Source organism: Camelus bactrianus, chromosome 2, assembly GCF_048773025.1.
Source record: "Camelus bactrianus isolate YW-2024 breed Bactrian camel chromosome 2, ASM4877302v1, whole genome shotgun sequence".
Taxonomy (NCBI): Eukaryota; Metazoa; Chordata; class Mammalia; order Artiodactyla; family Camelidae; genus Camelus; species Camelus bactrianus.
The window spans coordinates 126,122,390-126,145,002 of record NC_133540.1 but is presented as its reverse complement, the minus strand read 5'-3'; the positions used below and the strand labels follow the sequence as shown (position 1 = coordinate 126,145,002).

General features: G+C 38.5%; 1 long non-coding RNA gene across 1 annotated transcript; it reads right to left on the bottom strand.

Annotated features, from left to right (window-relative positions):
• Window positions 1-9,594: 9,594 nt before the first annotated feature.
• On the bottom strand, window positions 9,595-22,560 carry LOC141574588 (uncharacterized). Its single transcript, XR_012501488.1, has 4 exons — window positions 22,473-22,560; window positions 21,148-21,196; window positions 19,171-19,278; window positions 9,595-13,745 (listed from the first exon to the last, which is right to left on the bottom strand). It is a non-coding gene; the product is annotated as an uncharacterized LOC141574588 (long non-coding RNA).
• Window positions 22,561-22,613: the final 53 nt, after the last annotated feature.

Sequence of the window (22,613 nt, the reverse complement as noted above, 5' to 3'; positions counted from 1 at the left end):
TTTCACTCAAGTGTCCTGGCAACTTGGCCCAGAGAGTAACTGAACATGTTCTATAACCCAGAGAAGAAGTCTAATCAGTCAGGGACACAAGCACAGAGTCAGTGGTGACACACGCTCGATTTTAGTTCTTGGGACGGTTTTCTTTATCTTTCTTTCTTTTCTTTTCCTTTCTTTTCTTTTTTTAACTGGAAGATTTTCTTTTAATATTCAGTGTGATTTTTTTTAACGGATTTACACTGTTAACTGATTGAGACTCCACTGTGATTCACTCATTTACTTAATCAAAAACTTTTCAGGCATGTCTGTAAAATTCAGTGTTACACCTGATGAAAAGTGGTATTGGTTAACCTAAGGAGAGACCAGAAATAATTTCTACTATTCTAAATGCTGACAGAAAAAAAGTAATTTTTTTAAAGTATTGATAAGCCCCCAGGACATTTAACCTTAAAAATTATTTTAAATATATTCTTTTATTATTATAAGGGAAATACAAATGGCTGATAAATACCAAAAAAATTCAAAAGCAGCTTAATTTATAAAGCACAATGAAATTCTGGTTTGAAACACCAAAATCTCAATGTTTTTATAGTTGCTGAGCTCAATAGCGTGATTCTTGAGGTTACAGATTTAAAAACTGTCACTGAAAGGTTAGAGTACCTACTGTTTTTGATAGAGTCAAACTTATGCCGCCTCAGAAATCCATGGGTATTGAAATGGTAACACGGAAGTAAAGAGGTCAGTTTGAAATGCTGGTGAGTCACACTGATTAAAGAAAAGGGTCAATTTGCAGGTAGTCATACAAAGAGAAGGTTATTGAAGTAATTACTCAACAGCATATTTACTTTAAAAAGTAATCTCACATGAGTTGAATTTTTAAGATCAAACTATAATAATTTTGATCAAAGTTTTATACCTTAGGTAACTCAGCCAGATTTAACATCATGTGGCCTTGTCTCTACTATTGACATGTGGAACTGTAATCAAATACATTGTGCTCTAAAAAGTAAATTTCTCCTGTTGATTGCAAAATACAGTTCTATAAACAACACCCATGTATATATATATACATATATAGAGAGAGAAATGTTAATTTTATTGCATAAGTTTGGATATTATAATTATAGCATTTAAGTTTGAGTCTATTGGACAAATAAGCACTATGCTTTTCACATGATTTGAAAATCAGTTTTATATGCCTCATGTTTTGATGATGATTTGACTTAAGGAAAAACACTAAACTTGTGTGATAGTAGCATGGAAATTATGTGAGGTGTCTTGTATGATAATGATTTGGCTAGGTGGACATAGCCTAAATTATAAAAACTAAAGATTAAAGAACAAAGAAGTGTAAGTTCATGCTGCCTATTTAGAAGAGAATTTTCATTTTTTTATAACTGTATAACGTTATAAAGCCATTGATTCATAAAGGGGCTAAGTTAATTCTGTGGGGTAGGACACCAGAATTATTAGCGTTAATTTTCATCTAAGATCTTTATTTCTCTAATGTTCTTGGTCCTATTGAAACATTTCAGTATACAAACACACTGCAATGTTAATACCCAAGAGAAAAGCCATCATAATGTGTATGCTGGTCATAATGATCAGAATGGTACAATTTTTAAAAATAAACTGTCATGTCCTTTTTTAAAAAAAGAAAAAAATACAGTTTTTAAAAAGTGGTCTCAATTCAATACTGCCTTTTATAATTGAGCCTTCCTATACACAGCAATTTCTTTTCAATATATATGCTATCATTCTAACTCCTATTCCCAAATCATTAAGGATTTTACTTATAATTTTTCTCATCTATCAAAAAAATCCCCCCAATTATTTTCTAGTTCTTTCCAATTCCCCTTAAAAAAAAAAAACCTCTCATACTCTGCTGATGGGAGCACAGAATAAACCACTCTTTAAAGGCCACTGTCAATATTTATCACATTTACAAAAACATTTCCTCTTTAATCCAGCAATTCTCTTCAGAGATTCTGACAGTTACCCCTGCAAATGTAAGAAATGACATACATTCATTAAAGCATTGTTCCTAGCATCCAAAGACTGGAAATAACACAAGTGTCCATCTATAGGGGACTGGCTAAAAATTGGACTATATCCACAACATGGAATATATGACAGCTGGAGAAAAAAAAAGAATGTGGATGTTTAATTAAATGGTGATAAGGAAGAATATCCAGAATATACTGTAAAGTGAAAAAAGTAAAGTGCAGAACAATGCAGAGAATACTGAAGGAGGAATGAAGGGAAATAAGAACGTATATTTGCATTTGCTTGTATCTGGTTGAAGACCAAAAGGATGAACAAGAAACTAATCAAAAATGTTTACATGTAGAAGACTATGAGGAACAGTTACTGGATGGGGAGTGATCATCCCAGTGCATTTCTTTTTATGTCGTTTGAGCCATGTAAAACAAGTATTTACTAATAAAAAAAATAATTTTAAAAAATCCAGTAGGAGAAGCAAAAAATAAATTTAAGTGACCATTTCCTTTTTTAGTTTTTTTTTTGAGGGGGTGGTAGTAATTAGGTTTATTTATTTATTTATTTTTAGTGGAGGTACTGAGGACTTAACCCAGGACCTCATGCATGCTAAGCATGCACTCGACCACCGAGCCATACCCTCCCCACCATAAAATGGTTTTTAAAAATCTTTTTGTAATCTGCAAGTAAAAAAGGCAGTAGTTTGAATACTGACAGTCATGTGAAGTCTTAGAGTTGAAATGAAAACTTCTCTATTTAACTTTTTCTATTTCTTATACTAAATTATAATAAAAGGCAATAAATACAGGTTATCCCTTATCTGAAAGCAGAATGTTTCTATGAAACCTTTCATAAGCCAAAATGGCATGAAATGAAGAAGCAATTACCGTTAATTTATATGGATAAATTTTGAGCATTCCCAGATCCAAAAATTAACCTACCAAATCATACCAAATAACACATAAAACCTAAAATAATACTAACGTATGATAAAAGCAAGAATGATATGATAAATACACAGCCTATATAAAGTAGAAATAGTGTACATAAGGTGCAGTTTTGTTAGAGCAAGCAGGTAGCTAGTATGAGCAGAGAAAGGGGGACAAGGGCCAAATGGCAGAAAACCATTTAAAACAGGATCCTCTGGACTGATAACAAACCATACATTCTCGGTTGACAAGTGTCCTGGAGGCAGAGGGTGGGACAAGACAGGAATCCCTACCATTTGAATGTAACCTTTTGATCATTATGACCGCTGTCCAAATGTAACTTTTGCTTATGATACCCCCATGCAAATGTAAACTTTTGTTCATTATGGCCTCATCCAACTTCCTGATCAAGACTAAATAAGGACAAAAAAATACCTCCTCCCCACTTGAGATCAGGAAAGATGACCCTAAACTCCTCCCTGACAATAAACATTCTGCCCATTCATTTTACACCCATATAACCAGCTTGCCAAGGAAACTCAGAGCAGCTCCCCACCTGGGTCTGCCTGCTCTTTCCTTGAGAGCATACTTGTCTATCCCTTGATACATTCTTGCTTTGCTTTCTTGACCTCTGAGTCTTGTTTCTGAATTCTTTCTGCGGCAAGACAAGAACCTTGGTCGACAACAGTTTCACTTACCAGAATCGAGAGGACAGTGAGCACACTGGAAGGCTGAGACCTGGTGATGTGATGTGTTAGGCTGAGTTGCAGGAGGTTGTGGTAATGGGAGGTATGGAGACAGGGCTGTAGAATAGAGATCTATTAACATCTCATCATCATGTGAATCCATCACCACAGGCAAGTCACTAAGGTCTACAGGTTCTTCTGTCTGCTTGCCTCAGTGTTGAAGGCTGAGGTTTGACATTTGCGGTGGCTGATGTGGAAGGCTTGAAATTTGACAGCATGCTTGACTGCTTAGCCTCATGTATTTTTTCTATCATACAGTTCTTCACAGGCACTCAAAACATCCTGCAAACCTGCCCTAAACTTAAGTGTCCTTTCAAAATTAAAGTCATACTTTTCTGCAACCAGTGCAGTATTGTCAATTGTAGTGAAACTCTGTCTCATGCAAGTGAGTTGCGTTCAGTTCCTGGAGGTCTTCACTTTTGAGCTGTTCACTACTATGTTCAGTTTCAATTAATATTTAATTAGTATCCTTTCCTCTTGCAATTGCATCAGCTCTTCATCTGTCAGTTCTTGGTTATGGGATGCCAAAACCTCTTCAACATCACCTATATTTGCTTATACAAATAACCACCTTCTGTAATTATTTTCTTCAGTTCTTCTGGCAGCTTTTTGGCAGCTTCAGTATCAACTGAAGCACTCTCTCCAGTAACCTTTAAGCTATGAAGCTGCTCTTGCCTCAAAAACTGATCAAACCACCCATGACTACCTTTAAATTCCACTTTCAAAACATTTTCATCACCATAGTCCAGTGCTTTCTGTTTCAGCTCGTTAGACTGACCAATTTCTGCTTAAGTATAAGATAACTTGAATACTATGCTTTGTACACCCATCAATCCACTTAAGCAATAAACTTTCCACTTTATCCGTAGCTGAATGCCAACCAAGAGACCACTTTGCTACTAGCAGAAGGCAGTAATAACTTTGGCAGCTTTCAAGAGTCTTTCTCTCTGTACGGAAATAGTGGTCCCAAGCAAGTTAAACTCACAAAATGTCCATTTCCTTCACCCTGATCAAAACATTTAAAAATTACATCATTTTATGTTAAGCTTTTCTGATACTTTGGACACATCATGCCATCAGATGCACAAAATGAATCAAGATGAAACACGATGCTCACAGACCCAGTTCCAGGCTTTGGGAGCTTGGTGCTTAGATGCTGAGCGTGGTTCCAAGGAAGGAACTTGGTGGTGCCACTCTGGCTGCGCATGGCCTCTGACCGCTCCCTGCAAAACAACCACTGAACACTGTGCCAAGTATTTTTGCTTTCCGTCTTTTTTGGTAAAAGTGAAAATTCTCTTCAGATTTCCTTGTTATCAAAAACAGATACTAATACACATGTGTTCTAAAAGCGAAGTGGCGTAAAGTGAAATTTTGAAAAGAGAATACCTGTATATCGACCTGAAAAATAGTTGGTTTGTAAGAAAAATGAACTTCTTTGCACTGACTTAGTTTGTTACTAATAAATGTGTTTTGTTAAACTCATTACAGGACAGGAATGAAAACATATATTTAATATATTTCTTAAATTTATTTAATGAAATGCATATTTTTGTTAAAAATGGGTGAATTGCTAACCTAAGGAGACAAGAGCCTATTGCGATTATTAAATACAATTTGGTTCTCCAAGTAAGTAAACAAGGTAAAATGATACTAGATGTCAAAAATCTCTATAAACCTCTTAGAAAGGTGACACATTTAGAGCGGGCTCCCGGGTGCACGAGCGGGGCCGGGAAGGGGCGGCAGCGGAGGCCCGGGGCCGCGCTCACCGAGAGGTAGGTGCGGCTCAGCCCGGTTCGGGTGCGGCTGCTGCGCCAGCTGGAAGGCCTCCTTAATCAACAGCAGCTTCTTTTCCGCCCCCATGGCGCCAGGACACATGCGGGACGAACCCTGTCGGCGCTCAGCTGCGGCGGGCCGGGCCGACCACGCTCAGGGTCTCCACAGCCTCCCCTCAGCGGGCAGCGGAGGGCGTCGTTACCGCCAGAGCGTTCAAATAACTCCCGCGGGAGAAGGAAACACCGCGAGATGGCCGCGGGGGCAGGGGCGGATCCCGGCTTCGCGCATGCGCAGAGGGCTGAGTCGGCCCTTTCCCGGCTGGCCGTGGGATTTCCGTGGGTGCTGGGGTTAGGCCTGAAGTGGTGTTGTGTAGGGAATGGGGGGTGGGGGGAACTGAACCGCCGGTCCGCAGGCGAGGGGCGAGGTTTGTGGCGCTGGGCTGGAGGTGAGAAGGAAGAAAGGCAACTTCTGGTGGGAGTGGACCAAAGTCCGCTAAAGGGAGGCATTCCGGGGTTCGCTGGAGGGAGGCACGTTTCGGTTCTGCTCAGGGAACTAAAGGATGTCTCCCCGGAGAAGGGGCTGTGATCCAGGATCTGAGGGGAGATATAGTCTGTGTCAGCTGAAAGGGTCAGGCTGAGGTTCTTAGGCCTATTTAGGTCGCTAGAGGGCTTGAGGAAACAGTCAGGAATCTCCTGGGAAGAGGGTTACATTCTAATCTACCTAAATCTCATTCCTGCAAGTTCCGAACCTGAAGGCCTAAGTACTAATGACAAGGAAACAAAGGAGAGAGCGAGAGATAGAAGGTAATTTTAAGTTACTGGTTACGAGACAGATTTGCAGGACCTTCAGAAAGGAATCAAGCCTTAACCATCCCTTTAAAAAAATGAATATTTTAGACAGACAAAAGGTAGAAATAAAAATATAACTAGCATTTGTGTATTCACCTAACAGGAGAAATAGTTATATAATTGAAGTCCTTTGTCTTCTCCGCCCGATCCCATTCTGTTCCCCCTTGCCCAAGGTAACCACCTTCCCCAAGGTAACCACCTTCCCCTTCAAGCACCTTTGATTACATATGTAGTGCTGTTTTGCATAGTTTTGACAACCAGAGATGTGTATATTCTTTGGCAGCTTTCTTTAACTTAGTGTAAGATTTCTCAGGGTTATGTGACTCTAGTTCATTCATTGTAACAGCTGAACAGGTATTCCCTTATAGGAATATATATCACTGTTTATCCATTTTCTTGCTTTATGTCCCCAGTGCCTGACACGTTGTAAATACACGAATGTTGGTTGAATGGATGAATGCTGTAGCATCTGAGATGCTACATGAAGAATGAGTAGGATGTCAAATGACTTAAGAAGGCAAAAAGAGTATTTCAGGCAAAGAGAATACCAGTCAGAACAAAAGCAGAAAGTGCATGAGGTTTTTCAAGAACCTCCACAGTCTTAGAGCTTAAAATGTAGAATTGCATGGAGATAGAGGATGAAGGAGAAACTGAGAGAAATAGGATGAGGCTTGAATTTAAAGGCTATTATCTTGAGTAGATAACACTAGCCCAGAGCCATTAGAGGTTTTTCAGTTATAAGGAACTGATCAGAGCTGTATTTTTAGAAGATAATACTCATAGCACCATGGAGATATGTCTAAGAAGTAAAAATGAGGGAATGTGGCAGGGAATTAAAGACCACCTATCAAGCGTAACTATGATCATTGCATTAAGCATGTAAGGCAATCATGCAGACTTGCTCAAGACCCTGAAACATTATCCCAGTCCATTCATGTCTAGAAAAGTACTTGTCACTTTTCTAGACAACTGTTTCACACCTTCTGTCAAGCTGGCCACATTTTTTACTCAGACTCCCAGTTAGCTGCTACCTTGCACCCTCTTTCAGCTAGAAAAGGACTTCCCTGTGCTTTCATCCCGATGTCTACCAGATCTTTCCTAATACACTGTGTCCACTATTACTGTAGGTTAATTGTCTGATTTAGGAGAGGGAGACTAGGCCCTTTAAGAAAACTTTTTTTAATACAACAATCTGAAGCATAGACAATTATAAACTCTCAAGAAAGATTGGATTGAAATGGGAATAGTAAAAATATAAAAGAACAGAATGATTTAAAGAATTGTTTTTGCCTAAAAGAATACATAGTATTTCATACCTATAGTAATATAAATAAGATACCATTTTTTATGTGAATTTCTTATTTTCAGGTAGATTTAAATGTTAGTCTTTATAAGCTAAACCTAAATATAGTTTACATTTATGTTTTTATAGGACCATTATTTCTACTGCTTAACATTATAAGCATTTTATTTTGAAATAGGACTTTGTTGATGATCGAATTTTAAAGAATATGTTTTACTAACCTTCGTCTTACATATAGCCAAATTGTTCAAATATAGTTTGGTTACTTATTTTTTACTGACTAATAAAAATAGAATGTTCATGGTACAGTTTACTACAGGTGTCATTCATTCTCTCTTATCTTTCAGATACATTTATTAACGTATGACAAACACTATTCTAGAAACATGTGGATAAAAAGATTCATTAATGGAAAGTCACTAACCTGAAACCATATCACATGACTATATTAATGCACCTTGGTATATAAGAAATTTTTAACTACAAGTGCTTGGTTACCTTAATTGAAATTCTCTCCTAAAGAAAGGCTAAGCTAGATGCACAGCTGATTAAAGAGCATTATTGCTCTGAAATGTGGTTATATATCCACAGCAGTCAACCTTAATGCATACATCTTAAGCAGCCGTGCACACATCTATAGATTTGTGAAGTTTGGGCCAGAAGGGCTCTGTCCCAGCAGAACCCACCTGGGTTATGGAATTACACATGTACTTACTCATGTTAATGTATGTATAGGCCCTGATTTACATTGAGTTTTAATTGAGAATATCTCTGTTTAAAGTTCCAAAACTTACGTTTAGACCAAAAACCTCAGGTTTGAACCTACTCCCAAACTCCTGTGACTTCCCAGTAAGGCACGTTTCAGAGACAAAGGTAATGAAAAGAGGGCAAACAAAAGACTTTGCAGCATGTTTTGTCTAACGCCATCTTTCTTTAGCTACACAGGTGAATATCCATAAAACATCTGGAGAGAGGAGGCATATAGGATAAAATTGTAGTGGTTTGAGATCTCTTGTGGGGGAAAAGCATTAAAAACAAATGAGCATCCTTAACTATGACAGGAAGAATCAATAAATGTTCTCTTTCACTTATTAAGAGCAGTTATATGTGAGTCAGATTGCTTCAAGTCTATTGTGAATTGCCCTCCAACTCTTCTGATTCATTGAAAAGATCTATGTGCAGTTGCTTTTCCAGCAAGTTAGTTCTGGTTTAATACATTGACACTGTCCACCATGCTCTGACATCCCAGAGGAATCTGCCATTAACTCTTTAGTCCTACTAACAACTTTGGCAGACAGGCCATAAGAAGACCTCCAAAGAAAAGCATTGCCTCTTTCTCAGACCACCTTGAAATACTTAGAACATGTCATCTTTTAAGGAAACATCTAATAAAGATTAAGTCAAAGGCACCAGACCCAGAATTCTCTCCCATATGCACACTTTTAAAAGTATAACCACGTACTATGTACAGTCGCTCTCTAGCAACTGATCATAGTTTAAGAATTTATGATAAGTTGATATTTTTAAGCCCCTCCTAAGGCAACCAACACCTAAAAATGACACCACCCTAATGAATAAACCCTGACCTCTGCCCCTATTTTTAGCTCTTCCTGATGACCAGCCCTTTATATTACTAGACAGAAAACTACGCCAAGAGATTGCTAGTCTAGAAACAGGGTGATGTATTTTGCTCTCTTGCATACTACAACTTAATCCTTCTCCCTGTAGTGGTAGTTTTCTCAGTTGGCACCTGCTGGCACATCCCTGAATCTGCATTCCAGCAACATTGCTCTGGGATGCGCTTTAAAGCTTTTAGAGTTTCAAATAAAGTTTCTGCCCTTAAATTTAACATTTAACATTTGTCAATGCCAAACTAACCAGATAGGAAAATATTATCTTGACAGTTTCCCACATTATTCTTTCTCACTGAATTGTGCTAAATTGAATAATCCATCTCACCAGCCACCTTTATCCCTGACTATTCAGGTGTATACCCCCAGTTCTGACTTGGTTCTGTTTTCTGACAGTTCTTATCAGAGATACCAACAGGGTAACTCATTACCAGAGTAAGGCTGTCACAACTCGTAAAATCTAAGTGCAGTCCTTTTGGCATTATTTGAAGCCTGTCAGTGTGAATGAATTACATTAACAAAAGTTGGCACCGTTGCAAAAAAAAAAAAAAAAAAAAAAAAAAAAAACTCGAGCAACATCTATGCTATGTCTAGAAAGCATAATGTGTGTGCATGGTTTTGGCAAGCTCTAATAACAAAAAGATACACAAACTTTGCAAGGATCCTCGGTAAAAATGTAATGTACATACAATATAGCAATCAGGGGCCTTAGTATTTACCCAAAGGAGTTGAAAACTTTTGTCCACACAAAAACCTGCAACCAATGTTTATAGCAGCTTTATTCATAATTGCCAAAATTTGGAAGCAACCAAGGTGTCTTTCAATAGATGAATGGATAAACTGTGTTATAGTCAGACAATGAAATATTTTTCATTGCTAAAAAGAAATGAGCTATCAAGCCATGAAAATACATGGAGGAACCTTAAATGCATGTTACTAAGTAAAAGAATCCAATCTGAAAAATCTGTATACTATGTAATTCCAACAGTATGACATTCTGGAAAAGGCAAAACGAGCTGAGCTGATTTAAAAAAAAAAAATCAATGACTGCCAGAGATTGGGGGGATGGAGGAAGGCAGGGATGACTAGGCAGAGCAAAGGATTTTTAGGGGAGTGAAAATATTCTGATACCATGATGATGGATACATGTCATTATACACTTGTCAAAACCCATAGAATGTACAACACCAAGAGTGAATCCTAATACAAATTTTGATTATGAGGTGTCAGTGTAGGTTTATCAGTTGTAACAAATGTACCACTTTGGTGGAAGGTGTTGATAACAGAGAAGACCATGCATATGTAGGGGCAGGATATATATGGGAAACCTCTACCTTTTGCTCAATTTTGCTATGAACCTAAGTTCTTTTAAAAAGTTTATTAAATTAAAAAATGCATTATACATGGCATACTGTAAGTCTCCTTCAAGTTTACAGTTAAGAGTAAAGCCCATATAAATATAATTAATGAAGTCTCAAGGAACAATCTCACCAAGGCTATGGCTTCCTCCCTCTGGCAACATCTTTCTTGTTTCAATGTCACTATGCCCTATGATGGCTCTTTCAAAGGCTGTCTTTATTATTAAAAGACTAGCCTCCACATAAATACAGTGGTGACAGGCTGATGAAAACTGATGGCACGCAGATAATTTGTAGCACAGTTTTGAGTACTGCCTGGTATTACCGAAACCCATACTTATTTATGTACTGTACTCTGTTCACTCATGGAGGAAGGATGGGTGATAGCTAGAATGAAAAATATTTAATATGTCCCCAAAACTGAGGGATTCCAATCTTCTTATCAAGTGATTGGGGGAATTTATGCGCCAGGCAAGTAATAAAAGTAATCTCAAGATATGGGTGTTTCAGCTTCAACACTGACTTCCTAGAAGAACCCATGGAAGGCAAAATTTGTTCTAAAAAATAACAGACCTTATGGGGAAAATAGGATTAGGGCCAAACTGTACAACTTTGTAACCAGAGCAATAACAAAATAAAAATGGTTTACCCAGGATTTGTTTTAATCAGGTGTGATAATACACACAGACACAGAAATGGCTCTCATGAAGCAGGTGGTTTTTATACTTACCCTTAGATACAGAAGGAAGAGCATGCCATTGCCACGCCACACAGCGGAGGACGGGGGGCACGCTGGGGAGCCCCAAGATTGGGCAGGAGGGAGAGGGAGCGGAAGGGGAACTGTGGAAAAGCCTGTATCTGGGTTTTCTGGGGAGAGAATTGGCCAGACCCAGCAAACAGGTTTCAGATTGGCTTTTTGAATAATTTTACTGGGCTTCGGGGCATGGGGGCTGTCCCTAGTTACCTGGTGCCTGGCCCCGGGGTGACCAGGGCAGGGGAATACCTGTGGTTTGAACACTGTGTTCCTGGGCTGTGTTTACTATCAGTCAAGTTGTTTGCCCTTAGGAATTAGCTAACCTTGGAAGGAACAGTCCCTCTCTGTTTAGTGAGAACTCAGATGCCAGAGCATCAAGAATACAGAAAACAAAGAAATACAGTTAGCGCAAGTAGTCCTAATAAAAGTATTGACATCGTTAAGACCTTTAATTTCTAATAAACACTACGGTAAATGTAAGACCTGTCTCCTCTCACAAACGGCATGACTTGATGGAGAGGTTTGTAAGGAAGCGCTGTGTGTTATGCTGACAGGTTCAGAGAGCAGTGCAGTGAGTACTTCCACGAGGGGCATGGCCAAACTTGAGGAAGTACATAGAGCGAGTGAGCCGTGCTTCTCCGTGGTGTGCTGGATTTAGTTTTGTCAGCGTACTTTACAACTCCTGAAGCTGACTTCTGGGTCTGACTGACATCATTTTTTCTATCTGCCAATCTTGGCCGAAGGGGTTTTGCCGGGAGCCATTCCACCAATGTCGATGCCCCTTGACAAAGTTGGGGCAAAATGGTCGTGCGGATGGCAAAGCAGTCGCCACTCTGGAAAATACTAGCATTTCCTTCTGTTGTTCATAGTGCCTATAATTGGATTGGGGATATCTTTGGGATACATGGGCTTTTTGAAAACTGTACAGGATGATTCTCAACCTGGGGAAATAATAGGGGCTATGATGATGAGTGTGCAGGGCACATTAAGTACTTGGGAACAAATCAAAACATCAGCGCTCCCATGGTGTGTCATGCCTTAAGCCTTAAAGACAGTGTGTGCCGCCAGCTCTGTAAAAAACATAAGATAGATATCTATAGCTTTCCTTGTACGTAATAAGAACAATAATCAGCCCACTGTTTGGGTTCCAGGCGCCAGTTGGCTGGGACCTTTGTGACCTTTTCTTTTTGTGCTTGTTTTTATGAAATAGTCTTCAGTTAAATAGAATTGAAAATAGGTTGAAAGTTAATGATTAACTAGGTAGAGGGCTAGGAGGAAAATTTAAGAAATCATAAGGGTGATGACGTTCAGCCAAGTCGAAAAAGGCCCATGACCACATCCGGGTATGGAAAATAGGTCAACAATGTAAACAATGAAGGTGTAAGAGTCAACTTGGCCACAATGTGAAATCACCTGTCTGATAAAATTGTATAAATACCACAAATAAAGAAAGCCTTGTAGAGCTGCCTGCATGGTGATCAAACTTTGACTGGCTCTGTCCCTCTTTCGCCGACGCCGTCCATCCCTGGGTGCTCCTGGACCTGCTGGAACGGGACTCCGGCAGGGTTTGGCTTAGAGAAACAGGCCTAAGCCTATATGACGTGGTGTTGAGGACGCTGCAGGCTTTTTGCTTCAGCACCCATGACCTTGGATATTGTAAAAGCCTCTAAAGCTGGCAATAATATTGCTCTGTGTTGTCATGCTTAATGTCATATCTCTAGTCTTATTCCCAGGTCAAGGATGCATTCCAAGAAAATTTAAAAAATATGTCACCAGCTCCAACCTTATAGCTGACCTAACCATGGAAAACCTCATTGGATCCTCTGTAGATCAGACTATAACTGGCACTCTTAAAAATACTCCCCATCAAAAAGTATCAGGGATGAAAATCTGAGATATATATACCTTCCACTTCAAGAAACTTCCTGTAGCAGCCAACAGTTTTGCAAGTCAGCTGGTTTCTTTGATCATCAAACAGACATAGTCAAGCTACCAACACAACAGAGGAAAACATGTCTGTATGAGTGTTCTTCACATTATGTGTGTGACCCATTTAGTAGGTCATGTGATCAATTTTGTGAGTCACGACGAACATTTTGTTGAGACAAAATAAAATATAAAATATCAGAATGAATATTCTCTGCATGAATCCTTTGCCAGAATTGTGCACATTGCAAGGAATACTAAGGTCAGTTCCACTATGAGGAAAGATTTGGTCAAGGTGATAGGATGCCCAAGAAATGTTTTTTTCAGTCGTTGGTCCACCGATGTCTTGTTTGGTTTTCATAATAACAAGGTCAATGTGCAGTCTAGTTTTTTATCACCATGACTTGCAACCGGATGAAAGTCTGAGATGTTCAACTGAGATTCAGTTGTAAACTGCATTTCTTAGAAAGATGTTATCCAGGCTATAAATAAATAAATAAATAAAATTTGAGTTAGTGGCAATTAAAACATTTTTTCAAAATTGCTTTTAAAATGGATCATTTCTTTTTTAAAAGAAAGAGGAGTAATGAAGCGAAATATACAGAAGCATATTCAAGTTCAACTGTTGGGCCTGCAAGTGTGAATAGAGACCATACTGAGAAAAATATCGACTCTACTCTGCAAACATCAACTTTGTTTGAGCCACATTTCAGAAAGAAAAAAATAAGTGCAAAATGTTATAATGAAGATTATTTAAAGCATGGTTTTATCAAACGTGAAAAATCTTTTGAAAATGACAGACCTCAGGGTGTTATTTGTAATAACATTCTTGCAAATGAAAGCTTAAACCTTTGAAATTAAAAAGACACTTAGAAACCCAGCATGCTGAACTTCTTGATAAGCCTCTTGAATATTTTCAAAGAAAGAAAAAAGATGTGAAGTTGTCAACACCATTTCTTAGTTGTCCCACTGCTGTCAGTCAGAAAGCCTTATTATTATCATATTTAGTTGCATATCGGGTGGCAAAAGAGAAAATGTCTCACACAGCTGCTGAAAAAATTATTCTTCCAGCATGTCTGGATATGGTGCGTATAATTTTTGATGATAGATCAGCCAATAAATTAAAAACTATACCTAGTGACCACACAGTATCTCTTCGAATATGTACGATTGCAGAACATTTGGAAACAATGCTTATTACTCGGTTACAGTCTGGTATAGATTTTGCAGTCCAGCTTGATGAAAGCACTGATATTGGAAGCTGCACGACACTTTTAGTCTATGTCAGATACGTGTGGGAAGATGATTTTATGGAGGATTTTTTGTGTTGTTTAAATTTAACCTCACATCTAAGTGGATTAGATATTTTTACAGAATTAGAAAAGTGCATTGTTGGTCAATATAAATTAAACTGGAGAAACTGCAAAGGAATTACAAGTGACGGAACAGCAAACGTAACTGGAAAACAGAGCAGAGTAATTAAGAAATTGCTAGAAGTCACTAATAATAGCACTGTGTGGAATCACTGTTTTATACATCGTGAAGCTTTAGCATCCAGAGAAATTCCACAGAATCTCATGGAAGTATTGAAAAATGCAGTGAAAGTTGTTAATTTTATTAAAGGAAGTTCACTGAATAGCCGACTTCTTGAAATATTTTGTTTCGAGATTGGCGCTAATCGTTCGCACTTGCTGTATCATGCCAAAGCTCGCTGGTTATCTCAAGGGAGAATACTAAGCAGGGTTTACGAACTCAGGAATGAGACCCACGTGTTTCTCATTGAAAATCAATCTCATTTGGCAATTATTTTTGAAGATGATATTTGGGTAATGAAACTGGCATATTTAACTGATATTTTTGGCATTCTGAATGAACTAAGTTTAAAACTGCAGGCAAAAACAGTGATATTTTCCACCATGTCGAACGTATCCAAGGATTCTGAAAGACATTACTGTTGTGGCAAGCAAGGCTTAAGAGCCATCATCCTAGCTACTACATGTTTCCAAGACTTTTGCAGCACATTGAAGAGAATATTATTAACGGACACATTTTGGAAGAAATAAAATTAGAGATGTTGTTGCATCTCACTTCTCTGTCTCAAACTTTTAATCATTTCTTCCCAGAAGAGAAATTTGAAACATTAAGAGAAAACTGTTGGGTAAAAGATCCATTTGCTTTCCAAAACCCAGAATCAATAATTGAGTTAAACTTGTTGCCTGAAGAAGAGAATGAATTATTGCAGCTCAGTCCTTCATATGCACTGAAGAATGATTATGAGACATCAAGTTTACCAGCTTTCTGGATTAAGATAAAGGAAGACTTTCCTTTGCTAAGTAGAAAGAGCATCTTGCTATTATTACCATTCACAACAACTAGTTTGTGTGAACTGGGGTTTTCAGTCTTAACCCAGTTAAAGACAAAGGAAAGGAATGGACTGAATGGCGCAGCCGACATGCGGGTAGCGTTATCCTCCTGTGTTCCAGACTGGGATGAACTTATCAAGAGGCAAGCACACCCATCACGTTACATAAATCTTACCTGGCTTTTGTTTTTGCATTTCTTATTTTCTGATATTTTCTGTGTTGTATTTAATTGTTAATACAGCATTGTATGTGATAACTTTTTGTTTTTGTTTTTGCTATATTTGAGTATGAATAAAATCATAATGTACTTTTATGTTCATTGAACAAAAATTTAATGAACTTCTATTAGAGCTCAGGAACTGTTCTAGAGACATTTAGGATACAAAGTGAAGGAAACAGATCATTCTCTAGTGGGGCTTATGTTCTGGCAAGGAGAGCGAGAGACAGTAAACATGATAGATAAGCTTTATAATATTTAGAAGGTAATAAGTGTTTTAGAGAGTAATAAGAAAGGAGGTTGGGGAACTATTTGGGGACCACATCGTGAAGGGCTCTAGACCATTATAAGGCCTGTGAGGTTTTGTCAGTGGAATGGAGAGCAATGGAAGGGTCCTGCAGAGGAGACACAGGATGTGAATTAGGTTTTTAAAAACTCACTCTGACTTCTGTTTTGAGAATAGATTGAACTAAATGTTACCTCTTTAAAGAGATCTCGCCTAAGGACCGTAGTTTGGGTACATCCTTCATTATTCTTTTATTTCTTTGTTTTCTTGGTAATTTGTAACTTACTTTTTTTAATATTTCTTGGGGAAGGTAATTAGGTTTATTTATTCATTTATTTCAGTGGAGTTACTGGGGATTGAATCCAGGACCTTGTGCATGCTAAGCACGCACTCTACCACTGAGCTATATCCACCCCTCGGTAGTATGTAATTTATTATGTTTGTATTTCTTTCATTACTAGTTCTGTCAGTCTGCCACCCTGGGATGAACGCTCCAGAGAAGCAAAGATCATGTCCACCTTGCCTGATACATATTAAGTGGATATTCAGTTTACATTTGGTGAAGAACCAGTGAATCAATGATATCTTAACACCTGTAACATGAGGTCATATTCCCAGGAACAATTGTTAAATGTATGGCAAATTTCTTTTCTCTTTTTACATTTAAAATCTCTATAAGCATCCCAGAACAGCACTGATTGAGGTTGCTTCCTCACACTATTGCTGGAAATTAAGCAACTTATATGCTTAATTTGTCTTCCACAAACTATTTCAACGTCTGCCTCTCTTTACGTATTTCCTGACTCCACTGGGTAACGTTTCTTTTGGCGTGGTCTTTCTCTAAAATCATATAGGTTAGCCTTTCAGTGTTCAAGGTCAGCCTTGTAATGTTTGATTTTTCAGATTTTTTGTTTAAAGGTAGTAGATTCCCCTCACACACACACACACTTTTTGATTCTTAAAGTGTTGGAAGACAATTCTCCATGAATAGCTTACATTTCTGCCCAGTCTAGATCCTCTGAATGGAAGTATTTGCTTCCAAGTTAAGGACGTTCGTATAAGGAGACATCCCAGGATGGTAAACTAGACATTGTTCCTAAAAACATCCCAGGGAAGTAAAGATAAAGCAGTCTCCTTCCCTCACTGGAGATATTTGCTTGCATTCCAGGAGTAATGAGTGATCTCTCTGTAGGGAAGGATGAGAAGATGGACCAGCAGCCCCATAAATACAGAGTCCCCGGGGGCATGACCACTGCGTGCAGAGGTAATGTCTGTGGGAATTGGGGTGTGGGGGGACCAAATCACAAGGCTGATCTGGGTGACTTTTTCTTTTTCTTTTTCTTTTTTTTTTTTCTGCTATGAGTAATAAATTTTATCTCTGACCCAAAGGTCTTGTGTCTTTCTAACAGTGTATGTCACTTCTGCAAAATCCTTTTTACCATGTATGGCAATGTAGTCACAGGTTCCAGGGATTGAGACTTGGCCATCTTCAGTGGGTACCATTATTCAGTCTATCACAGTCTACCCCCAGTCCTCAAAGACTCTTATACATCCCACATGAGAAATACCTTTGCCCATTCCAAGGCCCCACAAAATCGCAGCCATTACAGCACTAACTCAAGTCCAAAATCTCATCTGAGCCTCAACTCAAGGGTCTCAAATCTCATATCTAATCATCTAAATTACCCTATGGATGCAAAGACCCTGGGGCAAAGTCCTCTGTGAACCTGTGAAACTAGAAAGCATGTCTGTGCTCCTAAATTACAGCGGTGGGACAGGCATAGGGTAACAGCTCCATTCCCGTCCAAGAAGGGAGAAAATGAAAGAGTCACCAGCAAATCACTTTCAAAGCCTACCTAGGCAAATTCCATTGCATAATTCTCATGTGGCTCATGCCTCTGCCCTCTGGACCGCTGACTCCACTCTCTGGAGCTGCGGCTCCACCCTTGGGGTCATCCTTTTCCATAAAAAGTAGCACATGTCAGTAGTTTTCATCAGCCTGTTCTCTGCCTGTAGAATTTTGTGAGTCTGACAGCCTTTTCGTTTTTGTCCTCAGTCACATTTAGTCCAACTTGACAATGTCTTTGTTGGTATAGCATTCTCAAAACTCTGCGGATCACAGGGATTCACTCCATTAGAAAAGATGCTCCTCTACAGATCTTTGCTGAATAATCTCATCTCTGTTTTTGGTTCTGAGGTGGCTGACAGGACCCCTAAGTCACACGCCCCTTCAAAGAGCCCTCTGTATACTTGAATGCTCTAAACTGTTGTACTTCCCAAGTGCTAGCAGAAGTCTATCCACACTTAAAAATACTTAAGATAATAACTTTTATGTATACTTTACCACAATTAAAATTTTTTCTAATTAAGAAAATATTGTAACCACATCACTGACTTATTCTCCAGAGCATGCTTCCCTGACAGTGGATCTGTTAAATTAAGCATCTTCTGCAATCTGGGTAGGTTGACAATTTCCCAGATCATCAAATTCCAGTTCCTTTTTGTAACAGTTCTTTCCATTACATTTCACTTTTAGCAACAAGAATAAACCAGGTCACATCTTCAGTATTTGGCTTGGAAATCTCAACCAAATATCCAAGTTTATTACTTGTATGTCCTGTTTTCTATATAATTATGGGACACAATCTAAGCTTTCTACCATTATATAACAGAATCCCCTTTCCTCCAGTTTCCAAAAACGTTTCTCATTTCCTTCTGAACCCTCACTAACAATGCTTTTAAAATCCACTTTTCTACAAGCAGTGTTTATTATTTCGGTATTAAGACCATACAGGTTTTCTCTATTAAGCTCTTCACTTCCCTCCAGGACCTCACCAGAAGCATCTTTAGCACCCATATTTCTACAAACAGTTTATTAAAGGCAATCTAGGATTTTTCTATCATGTTCCTCAAAATTCTTCCAGCTTCTCTTCAACCCATTACCCACTTCCAAACCACTTTAATATTTTTAATATTTCTTACAGTAGAGTTGTCATAGTTTGGAACCAGAAAAATGTCTTTCTTCTGATGGCTGAGCTCACCTCGCCTGTTCTTCAGTCTCGCTTCTTCTTTGGGGCACACTCCTTGCCGACTCTGGCCCAGATTAACCAAGAGTAACAGTCCTGTGCTAGTGATGTCCGAACCTCAGTCTGAAGGAAAAAGGGAGGCAGAAAGAGGGATACTTCCAGATACCGAAATTTGTGCTCATTTCCTATTGCTTTTGAAAATTTTTTCATTTTATTACTTTTGACGGAGGCCCTGGGGATGGAACCCAGGACCTCATGCATGCTGGTCGTGCGCTCTACCACTGAGCTATACCCCACCCACCCCCACTTTTGCTGCTGTAACAAACCACTACAAAATTATTGGCTTAAAACAACATGAAATTATTATCTTTTGAAGATCAGAAGTCCAATGATAGTCTCCCTGGACTAAAGTCAGGGTATCCGCAGAGTTTGTTCCTTCTGGAGCCTCTAGGGAAGAATCTGTTTCCTTACTTTTTCCAGCTTGTAGAGTCTGCCTGCATTCCCTGTCTCCTGGTCCCTTCCTGTGTCTTCAAAGCCAGCAGCAAAGCACTTTCAAATATCTCTCTGCTCCCAACATCACACTGCATTCTCTGTATGATCACTTCTCTATGTGATTGCCTTCACATATGATTATATTGGGGCCCATCCAGACAACCCATTATAATCCCTTCATCTCAAGATCCTTAACTTAATCACATTTGCAAAGTCCCTCTTACTGTGTAACATAATATATTCACAGGTTTCAGGGGACTAGGACACGGACAGCTTTGGGGCCAGGACTCAGCTTACCACAACAGAAAATAAACACAAGAAGCAAAGAAGATGATGCTAAGTATTTAAAATATTTATTGAGAGGACACTATGAAACCTGTTCTAAGACCTTCAAATTCACGATCCTTCTTGCTTCATCCCTTAACAACTCAAAATTCCAACCCACCAACAAGACAAAATTTGAACAAGGAAGTTCAGGAATTATTGAAAGCACTTGACGTTCAAGAGAAAAAAGTCCAAATCAGTATTGTGTCCAAGGTTAAGACAGGGCCCTAGTTGTTTTTTTGTTTTTTTGTTTTTTTGTTTTTTTTTTTTTTTTGTTTTTGTCAAGTGTCAACCTGCACCCTATTTACCAGTCAAATTAAAATTTTACCTTTTTCAGGAGATGCCCCAGGCTTTCCCATTATTCTGCCTTTGCTTAGGCAGTTGGTTCCTTCTGAAATCTCTTTCCTGCCAACTCTGTATGTCAGCATCCTATTTCTTCTTCTAGAACCTCGTATATGGGGAGTGATAAACTGTGTATCTCTTCTATTTAGCTTCTTTCACTCAGTGTGTGTATTTTTTAGATTCTTCAGTATATCTGTAGCTTGTTCTTTGGATTGCTTAGTAGTATTTCATTGTAGACCATATCATAGTTCGTTTATTCTTCTCATGTTGGGCGTTTGCATTGTTTAGGGGCTATTGCGAATTAAACTGCTCTGAACATTTCGTGGATAAAGCTTTGGGTAAACACATTTTCATTTTTTCTTTGGTAAATACTTAGTAGTGGAATATCTCCTTTGGTGAGTTATCTGCTCAACTGTTTTGCCCATTTTAAAATTTGGGTTTTTCTTATTTTGGAGTTGTTGAGTTCTTTCTATTTTCTGGACACAAGCTTTAAAGCAGTAATCAGCATTTACATTATTATGACTTGTGAATATTATTCATGGCTGGCTTAGAGTATTCCATGGTTACATTTTTTTTTTCTTGTAAACTTCCTGCTTAATTTAGAGATAATAATTGTCTTCCTCTCCCTGACCTCCACCTTATTTGTTTGATTGGTATTCTACCTACATTTATGATTATGGTCAAATTCTCTACAAGACATACAAATCTCTCAATGCATTCAAAAGCATCAATCAATACTTCAGGTGGTATGGGTGTGACATCTTTCACTCTCTTTTTTGTTTCTTGGAAACATCCTTTCTAGAGCTGTCAGCACAATGAATGAAAACTACTCACCCTTATGTTCATCTCTGAAATTTCATACTCTTGAGGTTTGTCCTAAAAACTTCCAGAGAGAAGAAACAGGTCAAATAAACAAGATCACAAAAATGCCTTTAGATTTTTCAACAGTATCATAGTAATCAGAAAACAATGGAGCCCTGCCTTCAAATTTTTGAGAGAAAATGATTTTCAACTTAAAATTCTCTCCAACCAAACTCTCAATTGAATGTGAGGGTAGAATAATGATGTTTTGTGTTATTATGTAAATCTCAAAAAATTTAGCCCCTATGGCATCTTCTCAAGAAGATATTGGAAGATGTGCTCCATAAAACAAGAAAGAGGAAGACATGGGATCTAGGAAACAGGGCATCAGCCCAGGGGAGACAAGAAGGGGCGTTTTCCTGGGCTCCTGCAAGACAGCTATGCAGCAAGTCAAGAGAGCAGTAAGCTCAGACTGTGACAGTAAATTGGACACAAAAGAGTGTTTCCAAGAAACCAAAGAGAGAGAGAGAGGAATCACATACACCACACCTCCTGAAATATTGACTGATGCTTTAAATGCACTGAGAGATTTATATGTCTTGCAGAGAATTTGACCATAATTATAAGTGTACATATAATCCCAAGCAAACAAACAAATAAGCCAGGGATGGAAGTGAGGGAAAGGGAGAAAATTGTTACCTCTAAGGTAAGCGCGAAATTCGCAAGGAAGGAAACATAATCACAGAATACTCTAAGCTCATCCATGAATAATATGCACAAGTCATAATAATGTAAATGCTGATTATTGATTTAAAGCTTTTGATAAAACCACTTGGACAACAAAGAATACAGAAGGATGTCTTTTGAGGATGTGTGGGGTTAAAGAAAAAGTTTTCTTTTCCATAGTGGGAAGTCAAATAATATTATCCAAGATGCAAACATCAAGAAACAGCATATAGGCAATATTATTTGGAAATGTGGAAGTAAATACCAGGGGGGAAAAACTGTTGAAAGAATTTAAAAGGCTTATTTCTGGAAAATGAACTTGAATTAGGGAGGGGCTGGACAGGAAAGTGCAGGTTTTGGTTATAAACTTTAAAATGGGGGGGGGGATTAAAATTAAAATTAAATATTATAGAACCCTCCGAACCTACTTTCACTGGCCTCCTACACTTGTCACATGTCTGCCAGGCAATCAGGTCACAGCTATCATTACTGTGGACGTTGAGGACTTGGCCCTCCACGTGGAGTTCTGTTAATCTTAGCTCTCTAAACTGATTGTCTCTAGGATTTTGCATCCATCTAGAAGGGAGACTGTGACGTCTGACAAGTGACTTCGGGTCCCTGAATGTACTCACCTGTAGTGGGGGCGATAAGCCGAGCTTGGAAGGATGTGTGAAAAGGAAATGAAAATTATGCTTGTAGAGTGCTTGGTACATAGTAACAGCTCGATATATATTAGCTTATGTGGTCATTATTTCCTGAAAACAAACACCATC